At 41.6% G+C, this 17,430-nt stretch overlaps 1 long non-coding RNA gene across 1 annotated transcript in view; it reads right to left on the bottom strand.

Annotated features, from left to right (window-relative positions):
- Positions 1-368: 368 nt before the first annotated feature.
- LOC128247317 (uncharacterized) overlaps positions 369-17,430 on the bottom strand; it is a 48,768-nt gene continuing 31,706 nt past the window's right edge. The window contains exon 3 of the long non-coding RNA XR_016241096.1: positions 369-1,435. This is a non-coding gene — a long non-coding RNA (uncharacterized LOC128247317). The remainder of the gene's footprint in view (positions 1,436-17,430) is intronic.

The raw sequence follows: 17,430 nt of genomic DNA, 5'->3' as shown, positions 1-17,430 counted from the left end.
ACAACAGTTCGATTCCAGGCAGTGACCTGAATAATAATAATAATAATAATAATAATAATAATAATAATAATAATAATAATAATAATAATAATGATAATAATAACAACAATAATAGCAATAACAACAACAACAACATCGAAAAATACCTTAGGAATGAGAACCCAGGTTCGAAATTTCCCCAAGACTGGAGGCTGGAGGGTACATCAGCCGAAACGTTGTGTTAACAACAAATAAGATGAGGACAAATATCCGTCAATTAATGTAAATAATGTACATAATTCCTCATCTCTTAAATATAGAACTGAATTTTTACGATGCATAAAACTGGTTATAAATACTAAAATAATGGTAGTAATCAGATATAATTTTAATGTAACATTTATTACAAAAACATTTATCACTCAATACGGCTGCCCTTTTGGACAATTACTGCCCCCATATGAGAACGAAATTTTTTTGCAGCTGTCACAACCTCCATCTTTTTGATTTAGTGTGTCGCACGCATGATGCAGGTCTTCAAGCTATTTACACTCATGTGTAGTGAAGAATTGGTTTGTTGCTTGATGTATGCTCCATAAAAAGTAATCGAGAAGGTTGAGATGTGGGCTATTACTGGGCCAGATGCTGGCCCTCAAGAAAAATGGCACCTTCTCACAAAGGAAGACCTGTGGTGCTTTTGACCTATGGCATGGTGTAGATAAGCACTTCATTGCCAAGCAAAAACTTCTGCTCCATCCAAAGTAACAGACAATGCTTCAGGATGTCCAGATCCTCCTTTGCGCCGATCTTCAAGCCAGACTCAATGAAGTGTGGATCCATGATACTTCAATCACGTGCTACAGCCCCAAATACCACCACAAAGGCATGATTCTTAGTCTCAAACACAGCGGGGACGTTAGAAGGGTTCTATGCAATCATTCGAGAATTTCTGCGATTCACCTCAGCGTCTACAATGAACTTCTCGTCCACAAACATGAGAGTTTTTCCTGCATCTTGATGTTTGATGAATGACAGAAGCTTTGGGCATCTCTTAGCTCTAATTGTTTTGGCTCTAGCTGTTAGGAGGTGGCAGCATTGTTGAACATAGCTAATCATGTCAAGGTTTCTGTTCACAGCTCTGGACACCATAGAAAAAGGACACATTGCATTTCTTTGCAAGAGTTATCATGGATGTGGATGAGTTGGCCTCAATCAAGCGTTTGAAGCCAGCAAGAAACTTTGGATTGTGCTTGGAATCACTTTGAGTTTTGTATTCTTTTCTATCAATTTTTCCCTCTTCTTTAAATTGCTTATACACACTATAACCTGTTGCTTTTGGAAGTTTTGTCAACTTAGCAATTTTATTGGCAGTGTGCCCAGCACACGCCAAAACAACAATGGCGGAATTATTTTGTTGTTCCATGACTTTTTGTTGTCAAATCAGTTCACTATTTACCTGAAAAATAAAAAGGAAGATTAGATTTTCAAGCAAGCAAGGTTTTGTCAAATAGTGAAATGTTAAACCCACTAAGTCAACTGCTTAAAATTGGTCTCAATTTATCTACAAGACCCTGTATGTATATATATATATATATATATATATATATATATATATGCGAGTAAAAATAAATACAAAAAAGGGGGGGGGTTGTATGTTGGCCAGACAGGTAATGCACTATCAGAACGCTCACGGGTACATCGACAACAGATTAAAAATCCAGAAGTCCACCAAATACCACTGAGTAACCATCTGGCAACATGTGGTCATCAAACTTTTATTATATTTCCATTCCATAAACTTTACAACCGGAATGAAATTGAAAGAAAATAACTTTATTAAGAAATTCAAACCCACTCTTAACAAACAATGATTAAATTTATCTTACTTTAAAGATTTTTAAACCCCAGTAGGTGTTTGGTTGTTCTTAGAAATGATGCCAAATCTATTTATAGAAATGATGATATTTGAGAGATATTTTGTGTTTTAGTTATAGGGATAAGATTTTTAAACCCCAAGTAAGATAAATTTAATCATTTGTGTATAGAGGAATATACTATCGGAACGCTCACGGGTACATCGACAACAGATTAAAAACCCAGAAGTCCGCCAAATACCACTGAGTAACCATCTGGCAACATGTGGTCATCAAACTTTTATTATATTTCCATTCCATAAACTTTACAACCTGAATGAAATTGAAAGGAAATGCAAAGAAAAGGACTTTATTAAGAAATTCAAACCCACTCTTAACAAACAATGATTAAATTTATCTTACTTGGGGTTTAAAAATCTTATCCCTATAACCAAAACACAAAAAATCTCTCAGATTTGGCATCATTTCTAAGAACAGCCAAACACCTACTGGGGTTTAAAAATCTTATCCCTACAACCCAAACACAAAAACAATAAATTAAAATATCATCATTTCTAAAAATAGATTTGACAGCAATTCTAAAAATAGCCAAACACCTACTGCTGCTGTCCAAAGGAATTGGTATAAAAGACAGAAAACCAGCCAACTTATTACAGTCTGTTAAAGTCTGTCATACCGGCCATGACGAAGGGAAATAGCCCTGAAACTCGAGTCACCTTTATATATTTATATTTATATTTATATATTTGATCCTTTATATTGAACACTCAATATTTCATCTACATTCAATACTTTATTTCATGGTGCCATCCATTTTTATTTTATTTTATATTATATATTGTATATTATATTATATATTGTATATTCCATATTCTATATCCCACATTGGTTCTGCAGGAATATAAATAAAACATAAAAAAACAGACAGTGTTGGAACTCTTTTAAACAAAATAATATATATATATATATATATATGGTGAAAGCCAGTTTATGGGATTACCTAAAGTTTTTCGTCCATAAAGGGTTTAGCTTTATGACGTATCGTCAGATCTCAAAAACATGTTGTCCAAAGACCTCTTTAAAATATGGAGGAGAAAATACCTCACTACTCAAAGTTAACAATTGAGGATTATTTCCCATAGCTATTGGCTATCGACTTCTGGCTGTGCCGCCATCCTGTGGGTTCCAAAAAGCTACCAGGAACCTCCTGAAATGTAAACATGGCCTGAAAATCTCCATTCTGGAGTTAAGGATGTTTAGCATCGACAACATACGACCACGGTGATACATTGGATGTTCTGGGAACTCTTTCAAGCAACATCTCTCCAACCACAGAACCTCCTTCAGAGTTCCAGAAAGGAGATACGTAACATCACTGGCCAGCCACGCCTGGCAACTAAGAGATGATGGGATTTCATACTCGATCTCATGGAAAATCCTCAAGAATCCAGGCCCCTACATCAAAGGGATGAAGCGTCGCAAGTTATGCATAGTTGAACGTGCAAGAATCCTATAGGACTCACTCAAACTAAGGAACATCTTTAACTCCAGAACTGATATTTTCAGGCTATGTTTACATTTCAGGAAGCTCATGCTAGCTTTTTGGCGCCCACAAGATAGCAGCACAGCCGATAGTCCATAGCCAATAGCAAAGGGGGATAGTCCCCAAATGTTACCTTTGAGGTCTTGGGCCAACAGATCTTTGGGAACTGACGATACGCAATAAAGCTAAACCTTTTATGGACAGTAAACCTTAGGTAATCCCATAAACTAACCTTCCCCATTTTTTAATATATACTGCTCTACATCTTAAAATGTGCTTCTTCTTTCGGATTTATGTTTTTCACAAATGATATATATATATATATATATATATACTCTTTTACTTGTTTCAGTCATTTAACTGCAGCCATGCTGGAGCACCACCTTTAGTCGAATAAATTGACTTCAGGACTTATTCTTTGTAAGGTTAGTACTTATCCTATCGGTCCCTTTTGCAGAACCACTAAGTTGCAGGGATGGAAACACACCAGCATTAGTTGTCAAGCGATGGTGGGGGACAAACACAGACACAAATACATACATGCATATACATACATACATACATATATATATATATATATATGTATGTATACAACAGGCTTGTTTCAGCTTCCGTCTACCAAATCCACTCACAAGGCTTTGGTCAGCCCGAGGCTACAGTAGAAGACACTTGCCCAAGATGCTATGCAGTGGGACTGAACCTAGAACCATGTAGTTGGGAAGCAAGCTTCTTTCCACACAGCTACTCCTGCGCTGAAATATATATATGCATGTGTGTGTGCGTGAGTGCATATGTGTGTGTGCATGTGTGTGTGTGAGAGAGAGAGAGAGAGAGAGAGAGAGAGAGAGAGAGAGAGAGAGAGAGTTTGAAGATATATATTATCCAGGTAGATACCATAGTGGTTCTCAGCTGTGTTCCAGGTTATGGCTAACCACATTGATCAGTACTTAATGTCTATAACTACTATTAGTTGTCAGTCACTCTGTAAATTCTTCCGATGGATAATTCCATATTCGCTTCACTGGGTGGTAATATTGTCTGGAGTATATATTAGCAATAATTATAACAATATAGAATACGGAAACTTATTCATTTTCAAAATTTATTTTCTCTTATTTTACAATTTTATACAGCATATAGTCTTTATAACCGACATGTGTTTCCACTGCACAGACTACGGGCAGTTGTAAATGCAACCTGGCATGATTTTCCATGCAGCTTCTTCAGGATCTATCAATCTGGCTAGTTTCAAAGTGGAATTTGTTTTTTATCAGTTAGTGTTTGGGGGAAGGTTATTTTGAAGTTCAATCTTACTAACAAAACACTGTAGGTCATAAAGACCACAATACTATGCTATATAAAATTGTAAAACACGAGGAAATATATTTTGAGGATGAACAAGTATCCATACTCTATATCGTCATAATTCTTGCCTTGCAAGATGGTGGCACAACCGGAAGTCGATAGCCAATAGCGAAGGTAGATAATCCCTACTTTGAGTAGTGAGGCATTTGCCCCTCCATATTTTTAAGAGGTCATGGGCCAACAGGCTTTTGGGATCTGATGATATTATGGACGGAAAACCTAAGGTAATCCCATAAACCGGCTTTCACTATTTTTAATATATATATATATATATTAAGATTAATCAAAGGACATACTACGTATGTCTACCTGCTGGAAATAACAATCAAAACTCATTCAAATCGCCGAAAACAACTTATGATAACTACAGAAATCAACCATCTGCGGGCAAACGGGCCAGGACAAACTGTCAACATACATTCAAGTATTCGGACTCACGTGAAGGACATCATTGATGTCCTGTACCCATATATGCATGTATGTATACATCTTTAGGAAAGTGGGTTATACATCATTAGATGTACACCTAACTTTCCTATGTTAAATTAGAAGTGAACTGAACGCAGAAACTCCAATCTGATCAACAACAACAAATATTTATTGTATGGTAGAAAATAAAACAGCTTCCAATTGTCCGGTTTCCGAGTAGCCTGAAATGTAGATGTATTGTTCCTCGAGCTGGTGTCGTTGTAGAGACAACTTCGTTCAACCACACTCAAATGAGAGAGCCTGCTTAGACGTCTTGCTTGGTCGCTGTCTGCGGGTAAAAGAGACAGGATAGAAGCGGGAACGCTTGGATGCTGAAATCCACACATGCGTGGTTAAGGATTCAGCAATGGCGACTATGCCTTTTTGGCGCCAATATGACGTCACTACAATGGCTCCCCCTTGAGTGTGGAACACGAAATTAAAAAAATTTTGGAGGGACGTCTGAGGCGAGATGGCAATCGAAACCACGCAGAAAATGCGGCACAAATATATATCAAACACTCGGTTTTATCTTCACTGTATGAGTGGGACATCCCCTCACGGAAAAATAGCAAGAGCCAACCGACTAAGATACCTAGTACCAGGCATTCCTCCGACGTCGCCAAGTTTAAACAGGACATCATTACCACTGTCAACATCATTACCACCACACATACAGAATACAGCTATATTACAGTTCCTGCGCCGACGTTTTCGCCATCAGTGTACTGTCTACCACAATGTCGTGCGCCAACAACCCCACCACCAGGGACACACCAGATTAACACACTTGGTTTTATCGACTCTGTTAGAGTGGATGTTTTCCACTCACGATCAACAGACCATCCAGAATATTTACCACCAGGTAACCGGTCACAACTGGCATCGATGCTCAACCATAGCTCCGCAACTGACCACAACCTCCCGCGTATGGACATTCCAAATTTCCTTGTGTAATTTTTTACGAACCGGATACATAGTTTTTTTTTTCTGAATGGAAGAAAAATGTTCAATAAAAAAAACTGAAATTGTCCAGTAAAAACAATAAATTAAACGTAAATAGTTTTTTCCAATTTCTTGAGCCAATGCACCGTCCTGCCAAACCTAGTGAAATAAGGTTCGCTAGGGTTCCTTTGCAACGACGAAGGTGGTGTAATTGTTGGTGTGTGTGATTGTGATGGTGCTGATGTTGGTGTATGCATTGGTAAAGGCGTTGACAATGTGTGTGGTGATAGTGGTGTGTGCGGCATTTGAAACACGGGCACGTCGTCCACGGGAGTTGAAGGTTTGTCAAGGTACGCTTTTTTCAGACGGTCGACAGACACAATTTCTGTACGACCATTAGCGTCGACCTTGAAAAACTTTGGAGTGCGAGAAAGCACACGATAGGGTCCTTTGTAGGGAGAAACAAGGGGTCCTTTGACAGAATCATCCCTAATAAACACATGAGACCAAGACTCAATGTCTGCTGGCACTCTAAAGGGAGGTGACTGTTGTCTGGGGCCCATAGATGGAAGATTGGAGAAATACTCTCGCAACCGAGTAACATAGGACTCTGGGTGTGGTGGTTGTGATGAGTCTGGTACCACCATCGCACCTGGCAACGTCAACGTGGTGCCGTAAAGAAGTTCCGCAGAGGAGTAACCCAGGTCAGCTTTTACCGCAGTCCGGCATCCAATGAGGACAACCGGAAGAATTTCAACCCAAAACTGCGGGTTGGGCGAGGCGCGCAAAGCGGCCTTAAGTTGTCTATGAAACCGCTCAACCATCCCATTAGAAGCGGGATGGTAGCTGGTGGTGCATATACGATGCACCCCCAGGATTCGTGATAGGTCACGAAAAAGCGCGGCCTCAAATTGCCGGCCACGATCTGTGGTCAAACTGACCGGTACTCCGAACCTAGAAACCCACGCAGAAACGAAAGCCTGGGCAACAGTCTCAGAAGTAATATCTGCTATAGGAATGGCTTCTGGCCAACGTGAGAAACGGTCAACACAAGTTAACAGGTATGAGAACCCACGACACACTGGTAACGGTCCAACCAAATCAAGATGGACGTGACGGAAACGGGCTTCAGGAGAAGGAAATTGTCCAAGAGGGGTATGAACGTGCCTATGGACCTTCGCACTCTGGCACTTCATGCAAGAGCGTGCCCAAGTGGCAACTGATCGCCGCATATTGGGCCAGAAAAACCGAGCAGTGATAAGCTTTACTGTTGCTGAGATGCCCGGATGTGACAAAGACTGAAGGGCATCAAACACAGAACGTTGATGGTTCGTAGGTACTAAAGGCCTAGGAGAACCTGTGGATGTGTCACATAATATAGAGCCCTCGGATGAAGGGAGCAGAAGATAAGCAAATTTACAGTTGCTGAATTTTGACGAAGTCAAATCTAAACTTGACAGAGAAGGTTGCTCCTGCGAAATTGCCAGCAAATCAATTTCCGCGGGAGTGGAAATAGAATGCACAGGGAGTCGCGAAAGAGCATCAGCTAGGATGTTCTCTTTCCCTGGCACATGACGAATGTCACCTGTAAATTGTGAGATAAAATCCAGGTGACGAAAAGCACGAGGAGAGAGCTTGTCCGTTTTAGAGGACAGAGCAAAAGTGAGGGGCTTGTGATCAGTATAAATCACAAACTCTCGTCCCTCCAGCTGGTGTTGAAAATGCCGAATCGACAGATAGATCGCCAATAGCTCACGATCAAAAGTACTATACCTGCGTTCGGCAGGCTGTAATTTACAAGAAAAGAAAGCCAAAGGTTTTGTTTGATTGTCTACAGTGTGCTGCAAAACAGCACCGACCGCAGAATCGGAAGCATCCACAGACAAAGAAAGCGGAGCATCAGGAGCGGGATGTGCAAGAACAGGAACGGAGGATAACTCCTGTTTCACAGACTCAAAAGCAGATAACGCCTCATCAGTAAGAGTGAGTCCAGCATCCTTCTTAGAATGGCCTTGCAGTACCTCGTTAAAGGAAGTAGTTTGTATGCACACCGGTCAATGAATCTCCTGTAAAAATTGACCATGCCTAAAAAAATGGCGCAACTGTCGCAGAGAAGTTGGATGTGCGATGCGTTGAATTGCATCGACTTTAGCAGGAAGAGGTTTGATCCCATTAGAATCAACCAAATGTCCCAGAAAATTCAGGGATGACTACCCGAAAAGACACTTGTCGGGATTAATCTTCACATTATAAGCGCGAAGACGCTGAAAAAGTTGCGACAAATGGTGGAGATGATTCTCTTCCGTATCACTAGCGATGAGTATATCATCGACATAAGCGAATACAAAATCAAGTCCACGAACGACCTCATCCATAAACCTCTGAAAAGTGCTAGTAGCATTACGCAAACCAAAACTCATAAATAGGAATTCAAAACAACCGAAAGGTGTAGTGATGGCTGTTTTAGGGATATCCTCTGGATTTACTGGTATCTGATGATAGGCCCGTACCAGATCAATCTTAGAGAAAATGGTGCATCCATGCAGGTTCGCCGAGAAATCCTGCAAATTCCTGATGGGATAGCGATCAGATATCGTCACAGCATTTAGTCTCCGATAGTCCCCCACCGGGCGAAAATCCGAATCCCCTTTACGGGCCAAATGTAGAGGAGATGCCCATGGGCTGGTGGAGGGGCGAATGAGGCCGAGTTGAAGCATGTGCTCAAACTCGGCCTTGGCCGTCTTAAGACGATCAGGCGCTAGGCCACGTGGTCGAGAAAAAACCGGAGGACCAGTCGTCGTGATATAATGGAGGGTGGAATGTGCAGGTTTAACCGGCTTGAAAGTAATATCCACCAACTCCGGAAAAGACGCTAAAAGAGAATGAAAAGCGTCCCCAGCAGTGGCAATAAAAATGCTGGGCTAAGAGGAGAATTGGTAGAGCTCCTTGCCGGCGTGGAAAGAGATGTCGAGTCATCGACAAGCCTTCGACGTCGGACATCTACCAATAATTGAAAATGATTTAAAAAATCCGCACCCAAAATGGGATGTGGAATGTCAGCTATGACAAAAACCCATTGAAAGTCTCTGCGAAGACCAATGTCTAAACGTAGAGAAAGCTGACCAAAAGTAGGAATCGGAGATGAATCAACTGCGTGCAAAACAATTTCAGAACGGCGAGGTTTGTCGACTGTTAGACGAAGCGGCCAAATACTACAACAGGAACCAGTGTCAACCATGAAGAATTTCTTCGACACTTGGTCCTGGACGAATATTGCACGATTAAAAACAGGTTGGGTGGAGGAAAGGGACGTGCGCACTTTCTCCTCTACTCGTTTCTCGACGCCTTGAACGAACAAGGCTGAATACACTTTGTCGCCTTGTTCGAAAAGTTTGCATGGTACCAACACAGACCTTGCTTCTTCCAGGTAGCTCCCCGATCTCGAGAAAATTTTCGAGACCGGGAAACGCTGCGAGATTGGGAACCACCACGAGATCTCGAGAAACAGAGGTTATTTACGGTGCGAGTGAGCTCCTGAATGCTACGTAGCAAATCCTCATTGGTCACTGAAGAGGACTGCCTTGCAGGATCTGCGGAAACAGTACGTGGTGTGTCCGTGGAGGACTCAGAGCAATTTGAAACAAGTCGAGAAGGGTTCACTGAAAATTCCATGACCCTATCGGCCATGGTGGCCACTTAATCGAGTGTGTCTGATTCCGAAGCCGTTGAAAATATTGTCTGGACTTGCGACGGTAACCGTGTAAAGAATATCTTCCTAAGAAGTGGCCCATCAGTTGATTCACCGCTGAGACCGCGTAGATGAGTTAAAAACTCCGTTGGAGTTCTATCGCCTAGTTGTTCATCCGCCATCAGCTCATGAAACTTGCTGGTGGCAGATCTGGCAGTCCTTCGCAATACCTCAGTCTTTACTTCTTCGTAGGTCGCGTCGTCTTTAGGAGTCGTGATAAAATCCTTCGACACTTTTAGAAGCGACGAAGGCAAATTGCATAGCATTAAAGATAGCCTCCGAGTGGGCGAGACATCATGTGCCCGAAAAAAGTTCTCTAACTGACCAAAAAATACGTCAGTCTCTCCGGCGAATGAAGGCAGGCTTGGCAACGCACACATATTGGTAATGATTCCGTCAAAGGTAAAATAGGAAGAAACAATAACGAAAAACGTATAAAATATGCAAAAGGCCAAAAAAATTTCACCGCAAATGGAAAAGGAAACACACTATTTTTTCTGTACCTTTTTGTTTTCCTCTGTAATGTATGTGCACAATAAGAACAAAATGGAAAAGGAAAGAAGAAAAAGAAATATTCGCTAAAAAAAAACAAAAAAAATAATGCGGTTGCCTTTCTCTTTTTTTTTTTAGTTTTTTTTTTCTTTTTTTTGTAGTGTGTTTGGTTGTGTGCTTGTACTGTCTGCGGGAAAAAATTTTTTTTTTTTTTGAAAACCCACCTTGACGTGCTGAAAGGAAATGGAAAATAACAGTCAGAAAGAGAGAAAAAAACGTCTGTGTTAGCTTGGCACAATGTGAGTTTGTGTAGTCTGAAATGCTATAGAGTCAATATCTCACTGTGAAATTGTTCAAAAAGTCGTTAGGATGAAATAGGCTCTGTCAGTCATTGACAAAATAAAAAGCTTTATCGTAGAAAAAATTTTTTTTAGCTTTTTACTTGTGTTTGATAAGAATGTAGAGGATGTTGAACGTCGCGAAGCATACGAATTCAATGGCTGTTGAAATGAGGTCCGTAGATCCTTTAGCTCGAGGTACCAATTGTAGTATTATTGTTCGCAGTTCAGATTTTCGTGGCTGCGGTTCTCGTCTTCGGGGTCACCACTTTAGGAAAGTGGGTTATACATCATTAGATGTACACCTAACTTTCCTATGTTAAATTAGAAGTGAACTGAACGCAGAAACTCCAATCTGATCAACAACAACAAATATTTATTGTATGGTAGAAAATAAAACAGCTTCCAATTGTCCGGTTTCCGAGTAGCCTGAAATGTAGATGTATTGTTCCTCGAGCTGGTGTCGTTGTAGAGACAACTTCGTTCAACCACACTCAAATGAGAGAGCCTGCTTAGACGTCTTGCTTGGTCGCTGTCTGCGGGTAAAAGAGACAGGATAGAAGCGGGAACGCTTGGATGTTGAAATCCACGCATGCGTGGTTAAGGATTCAGCAATGGCGACTATGCCATTTTGGCGTCAATATGACGTCACTACACATCTATATGTAGGTATGTACATATATGTAATATTTTTATTATTCTCAAAGACTTTTGATAATCTTTTTCTACAAAAGTGAAACCGGTTAAGTAAATAAATATTTTAAAAAAATAAGTGCATTTTCAAACCTTCTTTCATATATATTTCCACTCGTACGGTATTCCACAACTTTACTTTATTATATATATATATATATATATATATATATATATATATATTTATATATATATATATATATATATATTTATATATATATGCATATATAAATATATGTATACATCCATACATATATGTACATACTTACATCTATATGTATACATACATATATGTATACATACAGGACATATGTTTAGTGGTTCACCGGACGCCCTGTTTGAAAAAATGCTTGTTACTAAGGAAACACACACCAAAGTCATTTACAAACACACCGTTCTTATACCAACACATTTCATATACAAACAATATATTGCTAGGATGTCAATACCCAACAAAAAATAATAATTCACTTTTATTCTTGTAGTCGAGTCGGGCTAAAAACAATTTTTTTTTTTTTTTTGAAAATACCGAAATGTTCTTTTTTCTCTTGCACATGTAAATTCATGCACTATGCGACTCATCGCCATTTTGTCTTGCGTCACAAACTTTGACGCCATTTCTCAAGCTACACGTGCGCGCAAAATTTGAATACCCCACGTAGTCACAACACAGCTGCCTGAGCTATCTGTTTCATTTAACAGCACAGTCGCACGCCATTTTACAAACTTTTCCCCAATAATTGACATCTGTCTGTTACACATCACCATGAATAATAATTCCTTACCTTGTTTCAAGGATGATGTGAAAGTGTGGTTCGCACAGATCGAATTGACGTTTGCCGTAAACGATATTGCCTCCGAAGTCCAACAGCTTCACATATTACTGGGCGCAGAACCACCATCCCTGACAGTCACCGTGAGGGACCTGATAACTGAACCCCCACATGATCCCACGTATAGGAGCATTAAACAGGAGATTCTTTCACACACGTCCTTGTCAGAAGAAAGATTTCAAACCCTCGTCAATGATGAGCACGTGGGCGACCGTAAACCCTCGCAACTTCTGCGCCATATTTTCCCGAAATGCACCTGCTGATAGTGTTTTATTGAAACAACTATTTTTTCCCCGGTTGCCCTCTGTCATCCAAGCTGTCCTAGCCTCTATGATGGAGACGACTCCCATCAAGCCTCCACCGCCGACAGAATCATAAAGTATACCGGCAACACCACCAAGCCAGCCCCAGTACCACCGGACTCCTCTGCACACCCGCCAGTAGCGTCAGTTTTCACTGATAAAGACCTTGCTTCGACTGCTATCCTAAAGGCGATAGCTGAATTAATGAGAGAAGTGCAGCTACTTCGCACTTCCAGGTCAAGTTCACCCAGACAGCGTTATTTCGATCGCTCCTTCTCGCCTCGCCATCGCTCGTCCTCTGCTCATTCATCCATATGCTGGCACCATGCCAAGTTTGGAGCTTCAGCACGCAAATGTACCCAACCCTGTACTTTTTCTCAACAGGAAAACGACCAACCAGAGAATTGAGCACAGCACATTCTCTGCAGCAGCCAACTGTGCATTTTTCATAACAGACCAGATATCCCACGCCCGCTGCCTCGTAGATACAGATGCTACCTGCAGTATCTGGCCGTTAAAACTCCACGCGGATAAACCACTGTTATTACCAGTGACTCTACAGGCGGTGAACCATTCACCGATTCATATTTTCAGACAGATATCTTGTTCGTTGGATTTAGATCTGCAACGTGACTTCAAGTGGATTTTACAGCTGCAGATCTCTCTTACCCTACATTAGGTGCAGAGATTTTGCACCACTTCCACCTGCTTGTGGACATGCACACTCGGCGCTTATGGGACGCGACCACAGAACTTTCTATTCCAGTTAAATGGTCACTAACCCCTGCGGTTAGTCCAGGCTTTTTCATTGCTGCCACGGACGCCCCATGCCATGCACTGTAAAACTCATATCCGGAGCTGACCAACCTAAATGTTTTTACTGCTGCTCCAACTCACACCACCACCCATTTCATCGAAACTAAAGGTGCTCCGGTTTTTTCTCGCCCTCGCCGCCTCTCCTCGGAGAAGTTAAAGGCGACCAAGGCAGAATTTAACCACATTCTCCAATTGGGCATCATCCTCCCCTCTAATAGCTCCTGGGTGTCACCTTTGCACATGGTTCCAAAGCGTTCCGGGGACTGGCAGCCCACTAGTGACTACAGGATATTAAACTCCATCACGATGCCAGATAGGTATCCAATACCCAGCATGCAGGATTTTGCGTCATCTCTCCACAACTGCAGATTATTCACCAAACTGGACTTGGTTAAGGCATACCATCAGATTCCCGTGAATCCAGAGGATATTCCAAAGACTGCCGTAACCACTGCTTTTGGTGCCTTCGAATTCCTAATTATGCCATTTGGTTTACGGAATTCAGCCAGCACATTTCAAAGATTCATAGACAAAATCGTCCGAGACTTAGACTTCGTCGATGCGTACATCGACGACATCTTGATAGCTAGCGTCTCATCCGAGTAACATCTCCATCATGTACGTCAGCTGTTCGAGCAGTTCAAGACTTACCGAGTGCGGATCAACCCTACCAAATGTGTTTTTGGTGCTTTTTCTTTGACCTTCCTATGTCACGTCATCAGCCCCGAAGGCATATCGCCACTGCCTGACAAGGTGAAGGCATTGCAAGAGTTACCTCCACCCACCTCGTTACGTCAGCTCCGACATTTCTTGAGACTATTCAACTTCTGCCGGCGCTTTGTTCCTCATTCAGCTGAAATCCTTTATCTGCTAAAACACGCTCCTTCGGAATAGGAAAAAGAGGAATGAGTCAATAGCGTTGTACTCCACCTAACTTGACTTCTTCAACACAGCAAGCAGCAACTGGCTCAGGCATCCCTTCTTTCCCACCCTGTTGCAGATGCTTAACTATCCCTTGTAGTGGACGCATCCAACACTGCCATGGGCTTGGTGTTACAACAATTTCCCCAGCAACAACTCCAGCCTCTTGCCTTTTACTCTCGGCAACTTAAGCCAGCTGAAACTCGCTACAGTACTTTCGGACAGGAGCTGTTAGCTATGTATTTAGCAGTGAAACATTTCCGGCACACACCCGAGGGACACCGATTAATGATATTTACGGACAACAGTCCACTCACCTTTGCCCTGCGCTCGAAGTGCTCTCCGTGGGAAACCAGACACTTGGATTTCATTTCCCAATTTACCGCCGACATTCACCATAACACTGCAGCAGACGCTTTATCGCACCTACCACTGAATTCGCTGTCGTCACCCTCAGACATCGACCTGCATTTCTTGGCTAAAGATCAACCTCACTTAGAGACAATTGATATATCCTCACTCGCCTCTGTCACATTTAATTCTAAGTACTTCTCAGTACCCAAATCTGACGCACAGATTTTGTGCGACACTTCCACGAATTCTCCTCATCCTTTCGTTCCGGAGACCGACAGACAAACAGTCTTCAGCTCACTGCATAACCTATTACACCCTGGCGTCACCGCCACAGTGAAACTCATTTCGGCTAGATTCTTGTGGCCAAATATGAGACGAGACACCACTTCTTGGTCACGCTCCTGCCTTTTCTGTCAGAAGTCAAAGGTGCATAGGCACATCCATGCACCCCTTGGCACATTCAACGCACCAGATGTGCGTTTCAGCCATGTACACATCGACCTTGTCGGACCTTGGCCAGTCAGCCAGGGATATACCTACCTGCTCAACTGCATTAATCATTTCACACGTTGACCAGAAGCTGTTCCTTTAGTAGATATCACTGCAGAATCTGTTGCCAAAGCTTTTCTCACAGGACGGATATCACGGTACAGAGTCCATACCACCATCACTACTGACCATGGAAAATACTTTGAATCGCAACTCTTCCACGAGCTCACGAAGACCATAGGTGCGCGTCAGATTCGAACCACCAGTTACCATTCACAACCCAACGGTATGGTGGAACGATTCCACCATCAAATGAAAGCTGCTTTGTGTGCAGATCGGCAGCGTTGGCGCGAATATCTTCCAATAGTCCTTGGCTGTCAAGCCTCGATAAAGGAGGATGTCGGTTATTCCCCAGCAGAACTTCTTTATGGCACACCTCTTTCGTTGCCAAGCTAGATGTTGGCCCCAGTGGATCTTTCCACACAAGACCCCACCATGTACTTACACAGACTTCGCAAATACATGCAAGAACTTCTACCCATGTCAACACGACACCAGACCACTAAATCATCAGTTCCAAAAGATATTGATTCTTGGACCCACGTATTTCTACGAAACGACGCTGTGAAAACCCCTCTCACACCTCCATACACGGGACCCTTTCACGTCCTGTCGCACACAGACAAACTATATACCATAGATGTTATTGGTAAAAAGGAAACTGTCTCAATAGGCAGGCTTAAGCAGGCATGCACAGAGTGATACAATACCACCTCATACACCACCTACATTCACAGTACAACATAAAATAAATGTTACTCCACTGCAACCACCACCAATACTATCACACACACCGATCCCTCCTCCATCTGCATACGTCACTACGACTCGTAGTGGTCGCTGTGTACATCTGAACTATAATGAACAATTTGTGAATTTAGCAAAGACTTTTCAATACGTATCACCAACGACGCAGGTTTGTTCTTAACAGTGTTCCTTCGAACTTTACCTAATCGACTTGAAAATTTTGCTTATTTCTTTGTGTTCATATTCTGTTTACCCTTACCATGCTTTGCTTTTTCATTTCAGTATATCATTTTTTTTTCTTTTGTATTGCATCCTTCTGTTTGTATACCATGTTCTTATCTGCTTTTTGCACTGCATATTTACATACGCCATCTCTACCTTTTTTTCGATTCTTTCAAGTCTAGCAAGAGGCTATGTAGCAGAGCTACATATTACATAGTAATATGTGAGTCGACCTCCACAGCAGACGAATATATCAACGAGGCATCTAGCCTCACTTTGATACACGTGTTTTATCATACTACATGCTTCCACCACAAAAGGTGAACAAAGAATAAACAAAAATGTCTTATTGTGATTCACACGGTTTTTACATTTAGTAACACGCACTTGAACAGCCAACGACAGTATGTATGTGTGCATGTAAATATGTGCGTATGCATGCGTGCAAGCCTATATGCATGTATGCATGTATGTATGTATGTACTTGTAGTGACGCCTTTATAGCAGACGACATTTTCGGAGTTTCTATCCACGCATGCGCAGGGACTAGTTCCGGTAGGAATACAGGAAGAGTCTCATGCACATGCGTGGTCATTCGATATCCAAGCTTCGGGCGGATTTTCATCCTCTTTCTCACTGGCCGACGAAGGGCCTAGACGTCGTCAACAGCCACTCTCCAACATTCCAACTATGGAGCTAGACAAATAACCACGCAACATCATTGACGGCGTCTCAGTAACCAAAGGGCGAAGTGCTGCCGAATTCTATTGTAATAAATATTGTTGTGTTGATAGTTCAGAATCTGCGTTCCGTTGTTTCTTCAAGAAATTTAATGTACGGAAGCGGAGTACACCTAATGGTGTATAACCACTTCCCTACATACTTATGTATGTGAGTATTTAGGTATTAAGTGTGTAGACGTGTCTGTGTGTGTGCATATGGGTATGTACATGTGAACGTATGTTTATGTATTGATATGTGTGTCTGTTCAAGTAGTATATATGACTGTTACTCTGTCGAAGGTTGTATATATATATGTGTGTGGTGGGGGTGTCCCTCTCACCACCGTCTAACGGTGAATGGATACAATGTCTTAGATACATAAATGTAAATATATATATATATATATATATATATATATATATATATATATATATATATATATACACGCTATATTAAGTGTTCGTTTCTCTTTTTGTCTTCTGCAATTTTATTTGGGGATTTTCTATATATATATGAAG

This window comes from Octopus bimaculoides, chromosome 3 (assembly GCF_046866305.1).
Source record: "Octopus bimaculoides isolate indiv1 chromosome 3, ASM4686630v1, whole genome shotgun sequence".
In the NCBI taxonomy this organism is placed as follows: Eukaryota; Metazoa; Mollusca; class Cephalopoda; order Octopoda; family Octopodidae; genus Octopus; species Octopus bimaculoides.
Note: the sequence above shows the minus strand (reverse complement) of the source record. Positions and strands in the feature narration are given on the sequence as shown.